Below are 13,490 nucleotides of genomic sequence, written 5' to 3' on the forward strand. Positions count from 1 at the left end.
AATGACATTTGATTTATTGACACAAAATTATTGAAGCAATGTGGACATTTACATAAATACAACCCTTTCAGCCATTTTGTGTTGCATTTCTTATTCCATTTCACCCTATACAAAGACACATCTGCCCACACAACTTCCATCCATGCTGTTTCCTTCTCTCCCAGCACAGGTCATGCCTTAGGAGAAATGCTGCGGCAGCCACATGAAGTTTAGGGGTAGTCCAAAAACATGCCTCCCACAACTGACACATTTTCCTCATGATGACTGAAAAACTGCAGATAATTTAACTCTACTTGAGTTGATCTCTTTCCATAATCTCAGTCAATGCACAAGTAACAATAGTCATGTGGGCAACCAGGCTAGGGCAGAGCTCATGTTCAGGTCCTAGCTTATGGCTGTACAGTAGCCGACTCTCTGCTCCTATTAAAATACACAACATGCATAATCAGGGTGACCAACAAGATTATATTAACTGATAAACAATAACATTACAAACATCTAACTGAACAAACACAACAACTGAAATCCCTCTCACGGCTGTTGTAACCTCACTATTTTCCACAAGTCTTTGCCTATATGACATACCGCACTGCATGCTGGGTACCCAACAGGCGCTGGCGCTGATTATCTAGCTGTGCTCCAACTGTGATTTGAGTATTAGCTTTGGGACAAAGTTTAAGAAACGGTTGACATTTCAAAGTAAAATTGAATCCTGTTTAACTAAACAGATAATCAAAATTACGACAGGCCAAAAGTCTGCAGCTGGATTTGAACCTGTGACTTTGCCTTGGACATCTCCTAAAGGCTGCTCTCCTCAAGGTTTGGTAACAAACACATTTTTGGTGTTGACCAAACTGTAAAATGGTGAACTTATGAACATAACGCGACCAAAACATGGCTGCCGCCTAAGCCTATGCGGTCTCCCTGGTGCATAGGCTTATTACAAAGACGTTGACAACCCAAATTTAAATTCTGAGCCGACAGGTCTTGGCTTTTTTGTTCCCCATGAGAAATAAGGCATGTATACCAATTTTCAGGCATTTTGGAGTAATGGGGAGCTGGGGAAATCACGTAGACTACATGGCCCACTAGCCGTCTTGGAGTAATGAGTGACCTGTTGAACCATTGGGCCAAATTGGAAAAAATAGTGTCCAGGACTTTCAGAGCTATTGAGCCATTTAAAAAAATTAATTAAAAAAAACAATAGGTTCCCTCCTACCAGAGGAACCCTAAAAAGCATAGGTACCTTAAATACATTTGATCAATCTTATGAGTGACACACTTTTAATTCGACTTTTGTACTTCAACCGAATACTAGGTAAACCTATACATTTGAAACCATGTTTTATGATACATAAATGTTTGCACAGCATGGACATTGTTTGTTCGTTTGAATATTGTTTATTATTATATTATATGTTTATTATTTATCCATTGTATTGTATTTCCTTATTCCTTATTTTCTCGTGACTATTTTTACTTGTCTCTGCTGCTGTCACACCCCAATTTGCCCACATGGCAATCAATAGTGTTACCATAAAAAAACACTCAACAATTAAATGAATACTCCAGGTGTTCACACTTTAAAATTGGTTGTGTAGAAGTCCCCTTCTTGGCAAGTACACTCGGTGCTCGCTTGTTTGCCACCCCAGCCCTTACCAAACTATGTGAGTCACACTGCAGAGGTGTAACCACACAGGCAGTTTGGCAAGCCTTCTGGCAGATCCGGCTGTGGTGGCAAAGGAGTGGTGAGGAGGGCTTACACAACCAGTCCTGGCTGCACGGTGGGAAGCGTGAAGCATCGGTACATTATCTCTTCTCCTCTCACACAAACGGGCATGTCCATACACACACACACGCATCGGAAAATCTTGGTGCACAAGGGCTCAAGCACATTGTTTTATGCTAGCCCTTGACGTCAGATTCTTCACTGGAGACAATTAATTATGTTTCCATAGATTATAATCGGTAAACCCCTGAACAGTAAAAAAAAACTAACACTTATTCTGAAATGGCTGGTTTTAGACACAAAACAATTAAATCCAAACCAGCGACAGAAAATGAGGATGTTGTGAATGAACGGAAGGGACCCTACTCTACCCATCCTTCCTCTCATTTCTTCTTCCTTCCTCTTTTCTCTGGTGTTCAGTCTCAAGGGGGCTTTCCACTCTGGTCTTGTCTGCGCTACTGTATGCATGGTAGCCATAGGGATGCAGGCCGGCAGGCAGGGATGAATGGGTGGAGGTGAGGGAGAACACGGTGGGTCCCTGAGCTGGGTCGCTCACTGAGCTCATCCCAGACCCTTTTTTTTCTTTCTTTCTCTGTGATCCCTTTTCAGGGCCCCCTCATTCTCATTCGGCTCCCTCCCTCCCTCCATCTCACCCTCTCTCTCTCTCTCTCTCTCTCTCTCTCTCTCTCTCTCTCTCTCTCTCTCTCTCTCTCTCTCTCTCTCTTCTCTCTCTCTCTCTCTCTCTCTCTCTCTCTCTCTCTCTCTCTCTCTCTCTCTCTCTCTCTCTCTCTCTCTCTCTCTCTCTCTCTCTCTCTCTCTCTCTCTCTCTCCCTCTCTCTCTCTCCCTCTCTGTCTCTCTCTCTTTGCTCCCCTCTACTTCCTCCACAGCCTGAATGGAATATGTCAGTCATGCGTGCTGATGACTGTGTCAACGTTAGCTCACTGATATTCCGCTAAAAATATCGGGCTACTGCCCAGGCACCTTCATCAAGCAGGTTACAGAGAATCCTGTGACAGAAACGCACGTGTTCCTAACACAGGTGACCTCCGGTGGGGTTTCGTCCGGGGGTCGGACAAAAGATTGAAGTAACGCATCTTAACGTTCCAACGGAATGTTTAGCCCTCGCTGCTCGCTGATGTTCTCCCCTGGGTTCATTGCCAGTTCCCCCCCACCCCCACCCCCCCCCCCCCACCTCTCCACCTTGGAGAACGATGAGTCCGGAGAATGCTGACAGAACTATGAAATCTAAACGGATTGTGGGGGGGAAACACTGACGAGGCAGAACATGGACTTGTCACACGCAGTCCCAGCCTCATGTCACGCTCAGGAACAGGGAGGAGAGGAAACTGTTGTGTAACACCGAGGGAGGGCCAATGGGGGGCTGAGACTGATAGAAAAAGAGGAAGGATGGTTGAAAATGAAGAGCACATGACAGCAGGCTGGAGTAATTCTCTGCTTGTGCACTTGGGTCAGGATGGACAACGTGCATATGTAAGTGTGTGTGTGTGTGTGTGTGTGTGTGTGTGTGTGTTTGTGTGACCTGTACATGTCAGGAGGACTTTTGTGGTCCTCATCTACCTAACCACATTACAGATCACCTGACAGCCAACATGGCTGACACATACCTAGCCTCATTAGCCTGTAATCGACATGAACACAAGCACACACGAACACTGATTAACCTGATGGGACCCTTCTGTTCAGGATTCTGTGCCGTACTTGAAGTAAATACACGAGAGGAAGAGCTTTCAGTCAGTATGAGCAATTAGGCGTCTTTGCATAGCAGACTAACAAACTGCTCCCCTGTCTGTTGCAGCCACTCCCACATCCCGCATGCTTCCCCCATCTCTTTCTGTGCCTCTCTATCTCCATCACTGTCTATCTCTCTTTCTGTTACTCTCTTTCCATCCCTGTCTCTCTCTTTCTATGCCTCTGTTTCTCATTCACACTGTCTCTCTCTCTTTTTCTGACCCTCTCTCCCTCACACCGTCTCTCTCTCTCTCTCTTTCTGATCCTCTCTCTCTCTCCCTTACACTTCTTCACACTGTCTCTTTCTCGTTCTGACCCTCTCTCCTTCTCTCTCACACTCCCTCCCTCCTTTCTCTTTCTCTGTACAGTGACAGCCCACTGAGAGAATCTAAAGTAAGTCCCTCTTTTTCAAGAGGTTTGGAATTAGTCTGTTACCTAGCAACAGTCATACAATACAACATAGTTTTGTGCGTGAGACAGAAACATAGTTTAGAGAGTGAGTGTGCTTTGGCCGTGGTGGTTTGTGCATATAGGACTAGAGCGTGTGTGTGCGTGCGTACATAGGTGCGTATGTATGTATGCTTAATAATCAGCTGAATGCTCTTTTTCCATTGTGGTGGACGTTTGCTGGGTATAATCTCATTTGGAAACCTGTTCCATTTCACACATCTTTCTCACAACACAAACCCACACACGCAGACACATGCGCACACACACACACATACACTGTACACTTCCCTGAATGCACCAGACAGCAGTACTTCCTCCCAGAGTTGTGGCTATGTAAGGGGTTGAATGGAGAGAAGTGATAAGCTGCTCTTTCATCATGGAGACAGGCAGTGACCATGTCTACTGGGAGGGGCAAAGTCAATGGAAGACAAGGACGAGGAGGGGGAGGAGGGGCAAACAGAGAGAGTGTTAGAGAAAGAGAGAGTCAGAGAGAGAAAGAGATAGAGAGAAACAGAGAAAGAGGTTGTCACCCAGTCACACAAGATATCCCCGGTCCCCCAAGGCTTCAAAGCTGTATGTGGCTCCTTGACCACACGTGTTGCTCCCATACAATTTAAGATTAGTTAATACAGTACAATTTATGGTAAGTATCCAAAAATGTTTTTTTGTTTTTTTGCGAATGTGCACATTTTGTTCAATATGGAAAATGGGTAATAAGACTATAAGAACATTTTGCTTTAAAACCCCAAATTAATTTAGTCAAATTCATCCAACTCTAGCCATGGAGCCAAGCTCAATCTAGCGTAGAAATAGAAGCAATCCCACACTGAAGTAAACATGAAATGAAAAAAACTTGTTAATTCAATGGTGATGGTTAAATGTTCTTTTGTAAGAGAAAGGGGAACAATAATGCAGATGTTTCAACAAAGAATGGATCGACTTATGCAATCATAATTGCAGTCACAAAAATGCAGCTGGGTTTCCGGTGTGTTTGCTCTGCACTGAGAAGTTCTTCTAACCTGGGAACCAGGCAAAACTGCAAGCTCATGTTTTATTTGCTCTGACAGATTAATCCAGCCCATGGATCTATTATTAAGTAAAGCAGGGGTTCTCAAACTTTTTGGGGCCAGGGACCCCTTACAGGGGAGAACATAGTCCGGCCACCCTCACATTCAGATTTTCATTGGACCGGAATCTTGTCGGACCAATCCAAACCGTTTATCTGATATGGGGCAGCATAACTGTCATACAATGACTGTATATTGAAGTGCAAAGGCATTTTCATAAACAATCAAGATGATGTTTCGTTTCTCTGATTAGTGTATCTACCCAATTGCATCCAGAGGCATTTTGGTCAGGTCTGTTGATAATCACCCCTTGGAAATTGAAAATAACTGATGAAATGTTCCAAATATGCACAAACTAGTCTGATGATGCCAGACAAAAGTTTCCCATATCATTTTTTGAGCAAACATTAAGAGCTATTTTAAGATAGACCACTTCTCTTTCAGTGAAAAATACCCAACTGTCAGAACAAAACGCAGTGGCCATCGGTTTAATTTCGTTCTAAGTTCTTCATTCGTAATCATGTAGGCCGATACATTGAAAAAAGGTCTACCGTACAACAAATGGCGAACTATAAAATATTATTTGTTCCAATATTTATTTTGAATTGATGGATGGTAATTAAGAGCTAAGTTGATCAGATGTATTGTTTTTTTCATCTCTCAAACTCAAATCAAGCTTTTCGTCCATTGTAGCTCCCAATGTATCCTATTTTTGTATTTTAAAAAAATCAAAAAGCTATCAACCCCTGCAACTAACTCATACTTGGGTGACCATCCTAGAAACAACTGTTCCTGACACTATAACCAACACTCTCTTGAACACTACTGACTAAGACTGACACTTGAATTGACACTGTAACTGTAACAGACACTGTGGTCTAATGGTGATTGGCCTGAGAACATTGCTCCTTGCTATGTGCGTGTGTGTATGTCGGAATGGGATCTCTGTCTGAGCATGGGTCACATGGTATTCTTTAGTATTTCTAGGATCCACTTCAATGTGAATGCCACTGGAAAGTAAACAGTTAACTACCCATTCCGGACACTGTGAAACCCGAGACTCTTAAGGGAAGACTGAAAAAGAGATGAGGAAAGGGTGGAAGAAGACATTTTCTAGACCTTGAAGAAGAGGGAGGAAGATTTCCTCTGTCTGAGATTTCTCTCTTGCCCCGCCTCTCAGCTCTTGACTGACAGCTTATTTTGTTTTTTTCTCTCTCTCTCTCTGTCTATTTCTTTCTTGCTCTGAGGAACTACTCCATCTCTCATGTTTGTGTATCTGTCTCTGGACTGACATGTCATTGTCTAAGCGTGTGTGAGTCCACGCCTGCCTGCATGTGTGTCTTTGTGACTGTCTGCACATAGATCTCTCGCCAAGCGGTGTGCATGTGTATGTGCCCGTGAATGTATTTACATGTGCATGAATCATTGGGGACGCTTTTTATCATTGTACCGCCCCAGACAGGGGTTCTCCCACTTCTGGTGCTAGACCTCTAAAAACGCTTCCACACTTCCTGGTCGCTGATTCAGCCTCCAGGAATGTTCGAGCGCTGAGTCACATTTCCTTCTGGATATGACAGTGCTTCCTCTTCTCCACCAACTCCACACCTCCCTCCCCCTCCCAACCTCCTTCCTTTAACAGTTAAAGGCTTGTTGAAGAACTGACCATCAGTGTGTACTGTGTGTGCGTGTGTGTACTGTGTCTGTGTGTGTGTTTGTGTGCACGGGTATGTGTGTTTGTCTGTTTGATCAACTCCAAGAGTTCACCAGCTCCAACTATCCAGTGAAGTATGACCTATAGTCACTCATTTTCACTCATCTAACATCATGAGTCATCTGAGTTTAATTCATCAGGTCTAAATTTAGACCTGGTGACTTGACCAGGGTCTGGTGACCATTAGTAACAGGCTGAACAGATGGGTCTCTGTGTTACAAGACCTTACAGCTCCTACTTTAGAAAATGGTTCATGCTCAGACTGCTTCAACACCCAGGACATGGAAACTTCTGGGGTTTCCATTGTCTATCTGTACTGCATTGTCTGCATCATGAAATCAGCACAATGGTCTCAAGCACATTCTAGAATTGCTTCAAACTCTTTACACAAATCAATTCAGTATTAAGTACCTCTCTCGCAGATATAGAGTACTGTAATATGTCTCTGCCTACTTGTCTACCTACCTACCTACCTACCAGCCTGCCAGCCTGCCTGCCTGCCTGCCTGCCTGCCTGCCTGCCTGCCTGCCTGCCTGCCTGCCTGCCTACCTGTCTGTCTGTCTGTCTGTCTGTCTGTCTGTCTGTCTGTCGGTCTCATTATCTCCATGCTAAGAGCTGTAATGTAGGCCATTCCCTGACTACTCGAGTGTAAAGCGGACGTCTTTTTCTCTGAGTGCAGTGGAAAGTTTACCTTGTGACCAAGGTGGGCTACTGTGCTGATTATGCAAACAACCCATAGCCAGTATGCACACACACACGCTCACACATACGCACAAACACATACACACACACCTGAGTCATACATGACGTCACTTGTGACAGGTGCCAAACCTGAACCAGCAGGATCTCAAGCATCTATGGCGTGTGCGAGTGTGAGTGTGTGTGTGGGTATGGGTGTGTGTGTGTACTCTGGGATGTTTTTGCTGTTTACACACAACAGTACGATCGTTAGAGTGTGTCGCGCATCAGGGGAACTGGGAAATCATGAGCGCTGAGAGGATCTGATGATGTCATTCAGCCATAAGCGAGGAAAGTCTTGCACAATACCTGCGTCACTCCCCACTGTCACAGCACAGAGGTGGTGGTCACTCTAAACAACATGTCCTTGCGAGGCTCCATGCAGACTGACAAACACACACACACACAGTGCACACATAACCCCCCCCACCCAGCCCACCCCCTCCACACACACACACACACACATATGCCCCCCATCACACACACACACACACACATATACCCCTTACACACACACACAAAGACAGTAGACACAGAACACACATACCCCTTCGGCATACACCCATACCTCTTGCCCCACAAACACACACACACACACACGGTTTAGGTTGAGGTCAGGGTTAGTGTCCAGGTTGTTTGTGTTTCTGTGGTCAAAAAGCACCGTCGTTTTTTGTCTCCCCCCAGGAGTTCTAACAGACGAATGGCCACCAGGCTGTCCTTCAGTGTAACCAATGCTGTGGTGTGTTTTTACAGGCGACTCACACCATCCAAATTCCCCTCAGTTCCCTCTCATCACTCGCCTAATGAATCACAATCACTTCCCCTCCCTCCGTTCGGGATGGACAGATGAATCCCTCCTTTGAAAAGGAAACCTTGCTGCAACGGTAACGCTTTACACCCCTGGGTCTCTCCTCAGAGAATAGTACCCAGAGATGGAGCCCTCAAGCTGGGACACGGGAGAGGAGTGTACTCGGCACAATCTTGACACGGCCAAAGACAGAGGGGGGAGGGGGAAAAGAGAAAAAACAGGTAGGTCCAGATAAACACATACGAAACACACACACAAAACACACACACACCCACCATCCCGATCTGGTGGTGGAGTTCCCCCAGTTATCCAGGTAGCCTGCAGAAGCAGAACATCTGCCATGCACCGTTAGTCACACGGCAGATTGAGAGATTGGGTGGTTAGTCTACATCTGTTTTGCAATCAATCATCTTTTTTTATGGAAAGATCATGACAGTGGATCAGTTCTTGAGTTGTAGTTCCCATTTTACCGCATAGTACCAGAGGCAGACATGACCCTTCACCTACATAGCTGTGTATGATTCTTTACTATGCCATGGAGCCTGAAGGTGACAAACCCTGATCGTAACCACACTGGATTAATAATCTCACTTAATCTCTGAGCAGCCATGTCATTCAGTAGATGACAGGTGCACAGTTTCTACAATAAAAGGGAATTGGTAGGCCCCACCCACAGGAAGACAGGGCCCTCCTCCACACTGACCTCTGAACATGATGATTCATGAAAACAAACTGAACTGGGGAAGCCCCTCAACTGTATTCCAGCACTCACTATCTGTTCCTCTCAGAAGGTGAGACGTTATTGTTCATCTCATGCTGAACCCCAATAACACTTGCCTGTGGACACTGTCCCCATGTGGACAGCTTCCCTCCCTGCAAGCTGCATGTCCCAGCATCCACAATGTCCTCTGGCTAGTCACTTGTTCGTCAGTAAAGACAAGTGGAATCATTTAATTAAAAATACTCATAGTTCAGTCTTTATTATGGCTGTGTTGCATTGCCATATTGAGTATCCAAGGCTGTTTTATTTATAAGGGAAGTAAGAAATAATTCATTGTTGATAGGTATGAGCTGTGGTTGTTTCTCAGATTTTGGTGGAATTTGGTAGTGGAAATGGTTTGAATGTCCTTTCAGGTGACTATGCATGTAAAAAATGTTAAAAGTCAAGATACAACCCCAGACCTCCTGTGAGTCACAGCTCTAAAACAGCTAACCTGAATGGAATCCAGGGGACTTTAGATACATGTTGACCTTGTTTCTGACCACAGGGTCAACTGACAGTTGTGTTCAGACAACTGCTGAGGAGAAATGGTGTGTCTAATGGATTTATCTTATATTGCCACTACTACCCACTCGAAAGGGAATTTTTAAACCTATGAACATTGGACATTTGAACAGCCGTTAGTTACTTTCCCCCCAAAATATAAACGCCTAGTTATTCGGTGCAATTTGTGCAGCCTTTGTGTGTTCAAGGATCATTTAGTGTAAGCTATAATTTACTGTCTGCTGTTCTTTCTATTCCCCATTTGCATTGATTCACTCTGCACTATTGTTTATGTCCAACATATCAAGCCTTCCCCTACCATGTGCGAGCGTTTCAGTGTGGCGAGAGCGTTTACTCACTCCTCTTGAATAAACTCCGACGCTTCCTCGCGACCCGGGAGGGACACGCGACCGCAACCGCAAAGGCTGCGATGAGCACCCGGTGACTCACGGGGGCGCATAGGGGTGCCAATTCCGTGCCTTTGGAGCGGTGCGGCACAGGGAGAGGCAGGCTCTGACTGCTGGGATAGTCAGAACACAGAGGAAGTTATTAAGCTCCTGTTACGTTCTTAACTCCCACCATATGTAGGCTATACGCCGGATGTAGGCCTATTAACTACCGTCAAAATAGAAATATCGAAATGAAATAATGAATAATGAGATAATTAACATAATAAGTAACATAGAAGTAACATACATTCTATCATTAGAATAATTACTGATACACACAAAACAACAGTTTATTACGCATATACTCCACTGCAGAGATAGCGGGACTGTTTATAGGCTACCGTTGAAATTAAATGGATCGAACGAGCGTGGGGATTGTTGGATTAGGCAAGTTGCCAGAGATAAATATTAGGGTTTGGCTCATAGCTGCTCTGCCTACCAAAACTACCCTATAGGCTAACATTCAAGTCATGGAAAACTCTGTCATATGTACCAATTTTGCGTATTCCTCAGTAAGGAGACATAGAGACAAATGATCTCCAGTCAGTCACATTCTTCTCCAGCCCACCACTTCCACTAATGACAGGGATGTTCACTTGTTTGGTTTAAAAACTGGCCCACACAATCTAAAGAAAATGTATTTTCCCTGCTGTACATCCTTTTCATCCACGAAAATCGCTCACATGTGAGTTTTTCTGTTTATGCATGTGTGAGTCAACGGGATATAGGAGAAAAAAACAATCTCGAATGGAACGCATATAAGATGAGTCAAACGAGTGACTAACACACTTGGAATACACCTTAGCATTTAGGAACCGCTTTGATGGGCTACAGACCGGTTCAGTGTGTTGGTGTTTGCGTGTGCGTGAGTGCGTGTCTGCGCGTGTGTGTGAGTTTGTGTGTGGGCGTGCGAACGCCACACAACACGTCTGTCATTCATTGCAAGGGCGACACCTACTGTCATCCATTGTTTTTTTTATTGCACGCTCAAAACGGCTGGAAACCCATCTTTAGATGTACAAAATACACCCGCCAAGCTAATCAGCAGAACATGTGTGATTCTTATGTTTGCTATGTTGACTGTTATTCTTCAGTATAGCCCACACTATGCAGCACTATTGATATAAGATGATAACGATTACATTGTGTACTTCATTAATCCCGACGGAAATTTAAGAATGTCCCAATAAATTATTTTCTATGCACCTCGTCTTCTACTGTATTATACCTCCATACATGCAACATCACCCTGCACAATAGGCTATGCTAGGACTTGTATTATGATATAAGACATCAAAACTAATGCTACTGTTTTACAATTGGCCCCCGATACACTGTATAAAAGGCTAATCCCTATACTGCAATTGGCTAAATTTAAGTGAATCTGTATGTGATCTCGTGGTCGGTTATTGCGGTGTCTCTGTTCAACATGGCAGCCTTTCTAACCCTTCCCTCTGAGACGTTTCCAGGACATCCTGCCTCCTAGACCACTGCAGAGTCGTGGCCTGCTATTGGCTGGGTCAGGGGGGAATGGACGGTGCCTAGGACCCCCCATGATCACGTGGGTCCAGCTCAGGGTTGCAGCAGAGCCTGAGGCCAGAGGAAATGTGTCCATGACAACCGAGTTATCTACATCCTCCATTTGTTTCCTGCTGAGTTGCTCGTGCTCTGAGAGGGTTAAAGCAGGACATAGAGAGACAGAGAATGATGTGTGTGTGTGGGTGTGTGGGTGGGTGGGTGGGTGGGTGTATGTGTGGGTGGGTGTATGTGTGGGTGGGTTGGTGGGTGGGTGGGTGGGTGGGCGGGTGGGTGGGTGGATGGGTGGGTGGCTGGGGGGGGCTAACATGCCTGGTTTGCCTGGAAGGTGAGTCTGTTGCTGTCAGCCTGTGTACATCTGCATGTGTTGTGCGATACTGTGCTAAAGAACGCACATACATTTCTCAGGTAACTGGACACATGGGTGAGTGTGGATGGGCAACGATGACTGTGGGGGTGAGTGAGTGTGTCCCACTTTGAGCTGTCCCGGCATGAACTTGTTGTGTCCAGGGCAGAGGATTGTGGGGGAAGATATCAGGATGGTCTCTGGAGGCCCTGGATGCAGAGTAGCCCTCCAGTGCAGCCTGGGCAGAGGCCCCTTATCCCGAGAAGAGCCTTACTGGGACTGGACAAATGTCATGCCAATGAAGGCACCTCCGTCTGCAAGAAGCTTTTCATGGACCGTATCAGGTAAGTCCATCTCTCTCAACATACATATCTACACACTCGTATACTGTGTATAGATATTATACACAAATATCTCTCCTTTTCTTTTCTTTTTTTTTTTTCTTCTTTTTTTTTTTTTTTTTTTACAAGAAACCCATTTGTAAAGGTGTACTTAATAGAGATGCGTCAGCCTAACTGTCTTTAAACAAAGATGCGTGATTCATTTCAATCTCTTATTCATTGCACATCAGTGAGGCTGAGCAAGACAACTGTATGGTTACTATATATTAACTGTTTCCCCTTGCAATGTTTAGGATTATTTCTTGACTCACAATCCAGTTTTGTAGCACTTACTGCATACCTGAGGTAATATAGGGTTCCTCTTCAAATGTAAACATGCAACAGTGGAATTGGTCAGCATCTGGACGTTGAACCAGTTTTTAAGAAAGAGTATTTCTCGGAGACAAACGTGGTTAGTCCAGGAAACACACCCATTACCTAAGAACAACTGTCACATGTCAAACATTCCAAATATGTCATTTCCTCTTCCATTGTTTCAAACGGATGTTACACAGGAGGGCGACAAGTTATAGATACATAAAAGCATGACTACAACGTGGGAAACACCACTCCGAGGAGAGAATAGAGGTGCTGAATGTTCTAGAAGCAACCCTAGTGTCTCAAGTCACATTCATGTCCACATTTCTCCGCTCTCCCTGTCCCCCAAGTTCTTGTGGCCCCACCCCTGCTGTGCGGAAACACTGCACAACCTCTAAACCTTAGCTGTCAATCAAAATCCTCTCATGGTGCAGGTAGGAGGGCTGTTACCTACTGCCCTTTTTCCCATGCCTCTCAGATGTTTCCAGGGACGAAGGCCTGGCCTTTCGCCTGCTCCAATGGCTCATGCGGGAGGTTGATAGTGCGGGCGAGCTCCAGGCCCTCCGAGGCCTGTGTGGATCCTCTGGGGGGGAGCAGAGGGGCAGCTGCAGCCGTCCAGCTGCTCCAGCTCACATAGATCTGGGTTAGCCATCTGCTCCGATGGCAGCTCTCCACCAAGATAGGGGAGAGCATGTTTGGGCTACAGGAGGACGGCAGGGCGGCAAGCCCACAGACGCCAGGACCACAGGAGTCATGGACCTGGAGCATGGTGAGCCTGTTATAATGATAACATGCTATCATTGACACACATACACACATATAACCATTCATTCCACATCTGTGAACATTAGCTTTATGTGTCTCTGGGATTGACCGTTGTAATCAAGTCGCTCTGCTGTTTTGACTGTGATCGTGATGACATTATTAAAGTTATTATAACCCCT

At 45.2% G+C, this 13,490-nt stretch overlaps 1 long non-coding RNA gene across 1 annotated transcript; it reads left to right on the top strand.

The window, feature by feature from the left end:
• Positions 1-11,809: 11,809 nt before the first annotated feature.
• LOC146234188 (uncharacterized) lies at positions 11,810-13,490 on the top strand. Its single transcript, XR_014741762.1, has 2 exons — positions 11,810-12,192; positions 13,025-13,490. It is a non-coding gene; the product is annotated as an uncharacterized LOC146234188 (long non-coding RNA).

The sequence above is a fragment of the Hypomesus nipponensis genome, chromosome 23 (genome assembly GCF_054491055.1).
Source record: "Hypomesus nipponensis isolate SF chromosome 23, ASM5449105v1, whole genome shotgun sequence".
NCBI lineage: Eukaryota > Metazoa > Chordata > Actinopteri > Osmeriformes > Osmeridae > Hypomesus > Hypomesus nipponensis.